Genomic DNA, 10,417 nt, shown 5'->3' with positions numbered 1-10,417 from the left:
ACGTTTGTTTTGTGGAGATGCACAGAAGTAGGCTTGCTTCATGCTCTGTAGTCATATATTTTTAACAAAAATCTGCCAGTTGTTTTCAAAAGGGCCAGTCCTCTTCATTTCTCTACCTGCAATGTAGTTGCCCTCCATTGTGACCCTGCTTTATCTTCTCATTGTTCATGATGGACTTTTGCACCAGTGTGGTAGTGTCCTTATGGAATTGTAGAAGTGCCAGCCCTTCACCTCCACCCACTTAGAATCTCCAGCTGAGACAGAGAATTAAATGGCTGCAAAAGAGATGAAACAGAAGAAAAACTCTCCAGAGAGCAATCTGTAAAAATGTACAGAATATTTATGTCCATGGGGACCTCACAGGAAAACAATGACCTCAAGAATTGAGCTAAATGCTTATGTGCATTAATTTTTAAGTACTTTAAACTTAATATAATCCTTATTTTAAAGTAATGACACACTCAGGGTCGGCAAATTCTTCCTATTTCAAAATAATCACTGAAAACATCATTTTCCACATCATTTTATATGTGTTCATTGAATGTATACATGTCTGATAAAACTGACTTTGGTAATCTGATATTAAATATTAAAGATGACTTTATTTATTGGAATATGATTCATTATAAGATATATTATGTATATGATTGTCTTTAACTGTTCTTTTCTAAACTTTCTCCTCAAAAGTAGATTTAAGGATTCTAATCCTCAAACTAATTTGTTTTTAAATTTGTGCATTCTGCCTAAGAAAGCTTTGCTGAGTTGGGGAAGTCCTTTCGTCAGGAAAATTTTTAGATTTGGGGTTTTGCACATTATGTAGTTTGAGTGAATTTCAGTGTTTTCTGACAGGTTACCATAGGTGGGATTCTAAGATTTCCATCAGTATTTCTCATCTCCGTGTATTCACCCCACTTAAGCCTTGTAGCACTAAACAAGAAGTGCTGTGGTCCTCTTTTTATGTAGATGACATCTTGGACTGGAAGATAGAGAAATTGTCTGGAGCCTCTCCCCTGGTCTTCTGAATGTTATAAATCAACAACAAATTCTCAGGCAGAAGATGAAGTAGCTCTAGAGTAGGTCAGTGTGAGGCTCTCCTCAGGAGGAGGAGAGGGAGCAGAGACCAAGGACTATAGATTGGCTTTTCAAGACCCTAGGCTGCAATGTCCTCTTACCTTTCAGAAAAGGAATATGAAACTCCAAAAGACTTTCTGCTGTCACCTCACCTTAGAATAAATGCTGACTTAGAATTCAGAATGATTTTTTCCCCAGTTCTGCCTCATTGTGTCTCCCATGGTAAACTTCTCAAGTCAGATCTATAAGAGGCTACTATCAAGGTCTAAATATTCCAGTTTCTTGCAAGAGTGCAGCAGCACACAGTGCAGTGAAATCCTAAGCAAACACTTGAAGATGAGAGAATATAGAAATTATCAGGTTTCACACAGTGACTGCCACCTGCTATGAGTCTCTACCTAATGAAATATGAAGTAAGACACTTGGGTTGTACCAATGTATCCATGTATGGGTAAGTCCCAAAGATTCAAATAGTAGATTCATGCAGATGTTTCAAATTCCCTATGAAAATCCAGTTCTTTAGAATTCAGAGAGCTGCATTAGAAGGCTTGTGTCTAGTTCACTTGGGTAGCTAGGACTTTTATGTGAAGAAACATTTTTTTTTGTAGACAGTAAACATACAGAGTTCCAACTGCCTCTGTCTCCCCAGTATAATATTTAAAGACATGTACCACCACACTCATATGAGATATTTTTCAATTTACACAAAAAGTCATCCTTCTGCTTTAACTATTCTAAATTATTTATTTTATTTTTTTTATTAGGTATTTTCCTCAATTACATTTCCAATGCTATCCAAAAAGTCCCCAATACACTCCCCCCCCCAGTCCCCCACCCACCCACCCCCACCCCTTGGCCCTGGCATTCCCCTGTACTGGGGCATATATTGACAGATAATTATACAGACTCCGGGAACATGGTTGTCATATATAAATAAACCTCACTTATTCTTTCACATATTTAAAATTTTTGACAAAAATACCACATATCTCATTTTCATTTCAATCATTTAATTTTTATAAATTGGCACGTAAAACTGGTTGTATGTTGTATGTGTTTATTATATACAACATCATGTTTATTAATTCTTTTAGTTTTTTCAGATTATTATATGGAGATTATGACATTGCCCCCTTCCCTTTCCTCCCATCAGACACTCCCATATACCACTCCTGGCTTTCTTTCAAATTTGTGACCTCTTTTTTCATTAATTTTTTACATACATGCATACATATGTATATATATATATATATGTAGTCACACATACATAGTCCTAAATACATAAATAAAATTGTTCAACCTGTATTATTACATATATGTATGTGTTCAGAGCTGACCACTTGATACTGGTTGACTAAATGGTATGCTCTTCTTTGAGGGAGACTATTTCTTCTGATCTAAGCATTCCTTAGTTACCTGTATCTCTTTGTGGAGGTCCAGGGCCTCCTAGGTTTTAACTTTCTACTTGCGTTTGTATATGGGCTTCCATATACAGCTGACATTTGTCCAGTTATGTTAATGAGATTTTATGTATTTTGCTTCTAAAATTACATCTTTCTGCCTCCTGTTTCACAATGATCCCTGATCATTTGAGTGTGGGAGTTGTTTTGTGCATGTGTCTATTAGAACTCACATGTTGAAGTATGTATACATCATAAATAGTATTTACTGAGGCCAAGATGTTCATAATTAAAAATTGTGACTGCAAAGATCTTCCTTCATAGAGGATAAGGAAGATACAAATTCCCAATATAGAGTGAACATTCCTATTATAAAACTGAAATGTGAAATTCAGGAAAAATAAAAATCCAAAATTACAAAATGTAAGTAAAATTACATACATGCATATATGTTCATATCTATGCATAACAATGGCAATATATATATATTTTGTTACATATATTTGTAAATACAATTTGCTGACCCCACTTACTATTGCTTGTTTATGCATGTGTTTACGACTGAGAAGATAAAATTTCTATGGTTATATGACAAAGTAAAAATATTGTCTATGTATGCTATAATTAATAACATCTAATACAAATTAGTAATATAATAGTTTCAAATGAGTTCTTTAAGAATTGTTAACTAGTGCTCGCTTTGGCAGCACATATACTAAAATTGGAACAATGCAGAGAAGATTAGCATGGCCACTGCGCAAGGATGACAGGCAAATTCATGAAACATTCCAAATATCTGTAATGTAAATAAAGAAAATATCTAAGTTCTTTCCAGCTTCTGGCTATTGATACAATTTGCAAAACACATGAAACTCAAGAAGGACGAAGACCAAAGAGTCCACTTTGCCCCTTCTTAGAATTGGAAACAAAACACCCTTGGAAGGAGTTACAGAGACAAAGTTTGGAGCTGAGATGAAAGGATGGACCATCTAGAGACTACCATACCCGGGGATCCATCCCATAATCAGCTTCCAAACGCTGACACCATTGCATACACTAGCAAGATTTTGCTGAAAGGACCCTGATATAGCTGTCTCTTGTGAGGCTATGCCAGGGCCCTAGCAAACACAGAAGTGGATACTCACAGTCAGCTATTGGATGGATCACAGGGCCACCAACGGAGGAGCTAGAGAAAGTACCCAAGGAGCTAAAGGGATCTGCAACCCTATAGGTGGAACAACAATATGAACTAACCAGTACCCCCCCTCACCCCCCAGAGCTCGTGTCTCTAGCTGCATATGTATCAGAAGATGGCCTAGTCAGCTATCATTGGAAAGAGAGGCCCATTGGTCTTGCACACTTTATATGCCTCAGTACAGGGGAATGCCAATGTCAAGGAGTGGGGGGGGGGGGCGGAGGGAGTGGGGGAAGGGGATGAGGGACTTTTGGGATAGCATTAGAAATGTAAATGAAGAAAATACCCAATTTTTAAAAAAGAAAAAAAAAGAAAATATCTAATAAAAAATTAGTGACTAGCTCAATCTCTGATTAGTGCTTTGGGGTTTGAAATATAATCAAAGATCCATTTATTGTCCTCTTTTTAGCCAGTTGCAGGAATATGCTGATGCCACAATTTAAAACTCTCTGAATATGGTTTTGTTTACTTGTTTCTTTTTCAAAGCAAAATGTGTTGAGTTCATGTATGAGGCATTCTGAGAACTTTTGGATTCATACAACGTTTACAAATTTCTTATTTTGCTGACATAGTTCTTAAAATATATAGAGTCTACTAAAATATTCTATAGTGTAACAAAATTTAGAAACTTCTAAAACTCTTCACATTTTCAGTGAGATGTAGGATTGTACGTTGTCTCATTGGCACTAATAACATTTGCAAAGACAAATGGCCTTTTCTCATGAAAGTCCAATTTAGAGTATCTCAAATTAGTATAGATTGATTAGTCTCTTTGGAGTATGTAGGGGTTAGGGTCATAGTAAGATGGGGAATATCTCTGGGGAGAAAATTAATTTGACTACCATAGGAATTGTCATAAAAACAAACCTTTTATTCAGGCAAGATTTTGTTTAGAATCAGTGCTTTGGAATGTGCTACCTAAAAGCCAGGTGGTGGTGGTGGTGGTGGTGGTGGTGGTGGTGGTGGTGGTAGTGGTGGTGGTGGTGGTGGTGGTGGTGGTGGTAGTGGTGGTGGTGGTGGTACACACCTTTGACCATAGCACTTGAAAGCAGAACCAGGCAGATCTCTGTGAGTTCTAGGCCCCTGGTCTGTGCAGTTCCAGTACAGCTGGAGCTACATAGTGAGACCTGTCTCAACAAACACATAAGCAGATAATATGCTAACAAGAAAAAAGTTAGAGGAGCAAATTTATTATGTTTATGAAATAAGCAAAGGTCTATACTTTCTCTCCTTTCATTACGGTTTTTACATCTCCATAATCTGATATTCTACTGACCTTACTTAATAAATGGTGGTCAAAAATACACATCAAATGGCCAGCTATGAAAATTGCTTTTAAATGGCACTTAAACTTTTGGTCCTGTTTACTTTTCCTTGCCTATCCATTATCACTATTCCTTTCTATCGTGGTTTCCCTGTTTCTTGACAACTGGCAAGCATAAAATTTGTCAGTGTTCTATTATTTTCAGTATTTTCTGATCCCCCTAAATGATAATTTCTCTGTTATCAATACAAGGTAAGATAGGTCTAAATGCTGCTCATTTACTGTTAGTTTTATCTTTAGAGTGTCCATGCAAATAGCAGCTTCCAAGGCAGACATACATAAAATGTTCATTTAGACAATTCTCAGTGACTCCCTTCCAAGGCTAATTGTAAGAGTAGGTACAAGCTGGGTGTGGTAGTGCACGCCTTTAATCCCAGCACTCAGAGGCAGAGGCAGAGGCAGGTGGATTTCTTTTTTTTTTTTTTCTTTTTTTTTTATATTTTTTATTAGGTATTTTTCTCATTTACATTTCCAATGCTATCCCAAAAGTCCCCCATACCCTTCCCCCACCTCCCCTACCCACCCACTCCCACTTTTTGGCCCTAGAGTTCCCCTGTACTGGGGCATATATAGTTTGCAAGTCCAATGGGCCTCTCTTTCCAGTGATGACCGACTAGGCCATCTTTTGATACATATGCAGCTAGAGTCAAGAGCTCCGGGGGTACTGAGCATCCACTTCTGTGTTTGCTAGGCCCCGACATAGTCTCACAAGAGACAGCTATATCAGGGTCCTTTCAGCAAAATCTTGCTAGTGTATGCAATGGTGTCAGCGTTTGGAGGCTGATTATGGGATGGATCTCCCGATATGGCAGTCTCTAGATGGTCCATCCTTTCATCACATCTCCAAACTTTGTCTCTGTAGCTCCTTCCATGGGTGTTTTGTTCCCAATACTAAGAAGGGGCAAAGTGTCCACACTTTGGTCTTTGTTCTTCTTGAATTTCATGCGTTTAGCAAATTCTGAGTTCGAGGCCAGCCTGGTCTATAAAGTGAGTTCCAGGACAGCTGGAAAAACCAAAAAAAAAAAAAAAAAAGAGTAGGTACAAAGAAATCTGAATAACAACAATAGCAACAAAAAAACAAAACAATAATGTATTAAGAGCCATATTGGGGGCTATTTTTCATGGCATATATAAGTAGGCATTTGCTAAACTCTGAGTGCAATTTCTAGTACATGGTAATGTAAAATAATATTCGCATCCTTTATCCTTCTCAGGTCTCTTTCTTTCCTCGTCTCAAACTCACATATCCTTGATAAGATGACTTGTGTTGTCAAAAATCTGTGTGAGACAAGGTGCTTCATAGATTGTTTTTCTCAAACACTTTAAAATGTTTTACAGTCTCTATAGACAGAAAACCCTCCAGGATCCAGTTGTGAGCCATGTTCCATGAAAATTATTTTGTGCTCATGTGTGTGAAAATGGAGGAAGGATGTCTCTCACGATGTCTTTGTTTGTTATTGATCATAATTTTGAGATATTCAGTGACTGTCCGTTCCAGTTGATTTCACTTACCTAATACTTCCAAGTTATTTTAGCATCAACCCCCACTCCCCAGTTTCTTTTACTGTCACCTTTTGTGATGCTGTGGTAAACTTTTCTTAATGCATTTTTTTTCAGATAATTTACTTGATAAAGTTATTTTAAAGCTAAGATATTTTTGCAGAGAACATTTGCTGAGAATATGAAGATATCTATTTAGGGAAGATCTGTGTAAGTAATAAAGTATTTTAGGAGGGAAAATGCCAGACAGTGATTTAGGGCTTTATCTGCTGCCAAGTAGAGCTATGCATGTGAGAGAAAGCCTCACTCGCCTTTATGAGTCAGTTGATGTGAGTCCCTGGCCTCACCTAAGGACAACAAAATCTGAACAAAAACAACAAAAAAGAAATATACACTTGTCTATTTCCTTTTAAAAATGGACCCACAAAGACTGAAGCAGCAAGCCGGTGGCCTTTACGGGTCGTTACCAGGTCCTCTGTGTATATGCTATGTGTATATGCTGTGTGTATGCTTGGTGTTCTTGTGAGACTATCTTCTGGTTTCCTCATAACAAACTTTAAGATAGAAATGAGATGAACCACAATGAAGCATTTCTTCTCATTTGTCTAATGGCCAGTGAAGTTGGAAAGTCTCACCTTGTGTTAAATGGTCATCTTTTGAGAATTGTCTTTTCATGTCAGGAGCAACTTTAATGTTTGTGTTGTTTGATTGTTATTTAGCTTTCTTTTTATTTCTTTGCATATTGTAGATATCAAGCATCTGTCAGAGGCATACTTACCCCATGTTTCTCTCCCATTCTGTAGGCTGTCTCTTACCTGATTAGTTGTTCAGGCTAATATATTTCTAAATAGTTCCACAGCAGCATTTTACATAATATTAGTATTTAGGAATTATGGATTTTTCTTAACAAAGACTAAATACCGAAAATAATAATAGTTTTATTATAATATAATAAATCTAATAATAGTTTTATAATAGACAATAATAGTTTTTCAAAGAGGATATATTGGACAGCTAGTGAAAGATAGGAGAAGTTTTCAAAGCATGTGAATCAGTTTAGTTTAAACATAAAACCTCAACATTTAATATGATGCAGAAAGTCAATGTTCTAATGATTCCCTTTGAATAATTTATGCCATACACACATATATGTATATATAGTTTTTCTGTATAATTGATAGGAAAAATTGATTGAAATTTTATTTCAAATAGTATATCAAATATTATATAAAACATTATAGAATTATATTAATATAGAATGTTAATGTAGATTGTTTAGTTGTAAAAAACTATATATGTCATTTATATATACTATTCTTTTCTCATTAGATGCTTAATTCATTTCCTACATGCCTTGATTTATATTTAATTTTGCGAGCTCTCATCTATAAAGTATTATTCTTAAATATATACCTTATTCATTTTAACATTTTTCATGCACTGACAGAAAAGTCACAATGTTGTTTTGTTTTGTTCATAACATCATTTTGGTATAATGGATCTGAGCCAAAAGGTGTGGTGGAGAAAGTTTCTGGAGCAAGCAGTGGCACTTAATTTGCGTTCTGTATGTCATTAAGAACTGGAAGAGTTATAGTTGGGCAGAAAAGAGCATCAGGTTAAGACCTCCTCCTGTTTGTGTGGGTGGGTGGATGTGTGTGGTTGGGTCGGTGTGTCTGTTGGTATTCTAGCGGAATGCAAAGTTTAATAGCTATTCTTATACTTACATTTGTTCACAGACCTAAGGATATCTGGTGACAGATGATAAGTGTTTGCCTTTCTTGTAATAAAATGAGAAAATGTTAAAAATTCTAGAAAGCAAGACTTATGCAAATTACTATTCTAAAATGTAACTCTAAGCTGTAGCTTGAAGCTTAGTTCTAGGTCTAACCACAGTGAAGTTCAGTGAAGCCCATCACAAAGAAATGCTGTATGAACCGAATCCTATCTGGTATCACTGGATGGTGGATTACGGCACGGGAACTGCCTTAGTCAGGAGGCTGAGCGTAACCTTCACCCCACTTCACACCTCTGTAGAAAATCTTGGATAACAACTCTGTGTTCTGGGATCAGTGCACGCCACAAAGAAGGATTCATTTTGGAGAACCAGCATAGTAAGCTCTAGCACCCCACAGCGGCCAAAGGTCCTATGCATAAGCCCTGGTTTACACGAGGTGCTTTAGAACTGACGTAGCACCATAAGATAATGTTGTGGCAAATCTCCAACCCAAATAAACCCCAGTAATGAAAACACAACTCAGTTAATATGAATACAAGTTGTGTGCCTAGATTGGCCGAGTCTACCACTACACTACCATCTTCCCCATCTGTATGACCCCTAATAACTTACAGTTTCTCCAGGCCAAGTGCTTCTGCTCTGCTTTCCTTCTACCCCCTCCATTGTCCTCTCTCTTCTACTCTTTCCTCTCTCTCTTTCTCCAGTTTTAGCTCAACCCAATCACCATCTCTAGTCTTTTTTTTTTTTTTTTTTTTACAAATTAAGGTGGGAAGAAGGTTTACAGGAAATCACCTGTGTGCTGACTCATTTTGTTCAAAAACCTTCCTAGGAGAACATAATTAGCATCAAATTACAAATAGCCCCTGGGCTATCCACAACAGGATAATGCTTTGGTACTCTTCTCAAACTGTGCAAGAGTGAAGCTGAGGCAGACCAGAATAAGTGGATAAGGGACTACTCCAAACTTGGGCAATGTGGGATGACATAAGACTAAGTTTACAATGAAATTTAGTACTAGGCTAGGAAGCCCCAACAATTGAAATATCCTGTTTTTCTTCATGCTTGGTCCTGGCTGGATAGAGAGGGTCTGAAACAGACTATCTATACCTACGGGATCAAAAGAAGGCATATGGCTCCAATGACTGTCTATTTTAACTAGCATCACCCTTGAGTAGGTACAGAGTTCATTAGCCAAGCCACATCATCAGTAGGGAAAGCATTGTTGGTCTTGTAGATCATTGTGTGACACAAAGAGGTGTCATTGGTTGATACCTGGAACTGGTATATTCATGGTCACTCTGCCCAGATTCAGTCATAATCCCAAAGTGGCTAACAAACCAGTAACTGTTAGCAAGGTATCTGGGACTACCCTGGACTCAGGGACAGGCTTAAGGGTACATGCATTATACATATATATATATATATATATATATATATATATATATATATATATGTATATATATATATACACATATATAGATGCATTATTTTGTGATGGTAGAGTTTTCTGGTTCGTTTGGTACAGTACTTGAACAGAATAGTTAAGATAAACCTGAGCTTGGGTTTCTCTCTACTACTAAAGTCAGAGATACAACAGCAACAGTAATCTTTAGGGCGGTTTGTGGTCCTATATGGTACTATATAGGAAGTGGCTACAATGTTAAAAGTGGCTACAAAGTTAAAAACAACAACAAGAAACAAAACAAAAACAAACAGAAAGCCAAAAATATAAGCAACTTGCATAAAATTACTGCACAGATAGATACAATCAAAGCTCAATCAGCAAATCTGGAATAACTGCAGCATTTTTTAATGCCCATTATTAAACATCTATGCAACACTGGATGCCAACAACAGACATTGTCAGAAAACCAAGGCCTTGCCTAATAGTCAAAATACGGTGCTGGAAATAATACTTAGCATGGTAGAATGCTCCTTTGGAGAGTTTGAAACAGCTGTTTTAAAGAGCTTACATTGAGAAGAAAACAGGCCAGCGAGAAGAAAGCACACTAAAAAGTCCCTGCAAACCAAAGGAGACATATATTAATGTGAAGACACACTCTGTACAACAGGAGGAAATATTTGCAAAATGTTGATATATTTCCAAAATATATATGAAACAGAAACAATTCAATAGCAGAAACAAGCTGACTTTTAAAATGGACATGAGACTGAATAGGGATTTAAAAAAA

General features: G+C 36.8%; 1 non-coding gene across 1 annotated transcript; it reads left to right on the top strand.

The window, feature by feature from the left end:
* Nucleotides 1-3,162: 3,162 nt before the first annotated feature.
* LOC115032291 (U6 spliceosomal RNA) lies at nt 3,163-3,269 on the top strand. Its single transcript, XR_003837931.1, has one exon. It is a non-coding gene; the product is annotated as a U6 spliceosomal RNA (small nuclear RNA).
* Nucleotides 3,270-10,417: the final 7,148 nt, after the last annotated feature.

This window comes from Mus caroli, unplaced genomic scaffold (assembly GCF_978045245.1).
Source record: "Mus caroli unplaced genomic scaffold, Mus_caroli_1 scaffold_9, whole genome shotgun sequence".
Taxonomy (NCBI): Eukaryota; Metazoa; Chordata; class Mammalia; order Rodentia; family Muridae; genus Mus; species Mus caroli.
Note: the sequence above shows the minus strand (reverse complement) of the source record. Positions and strands in the feature narration are given on the sequence as shown.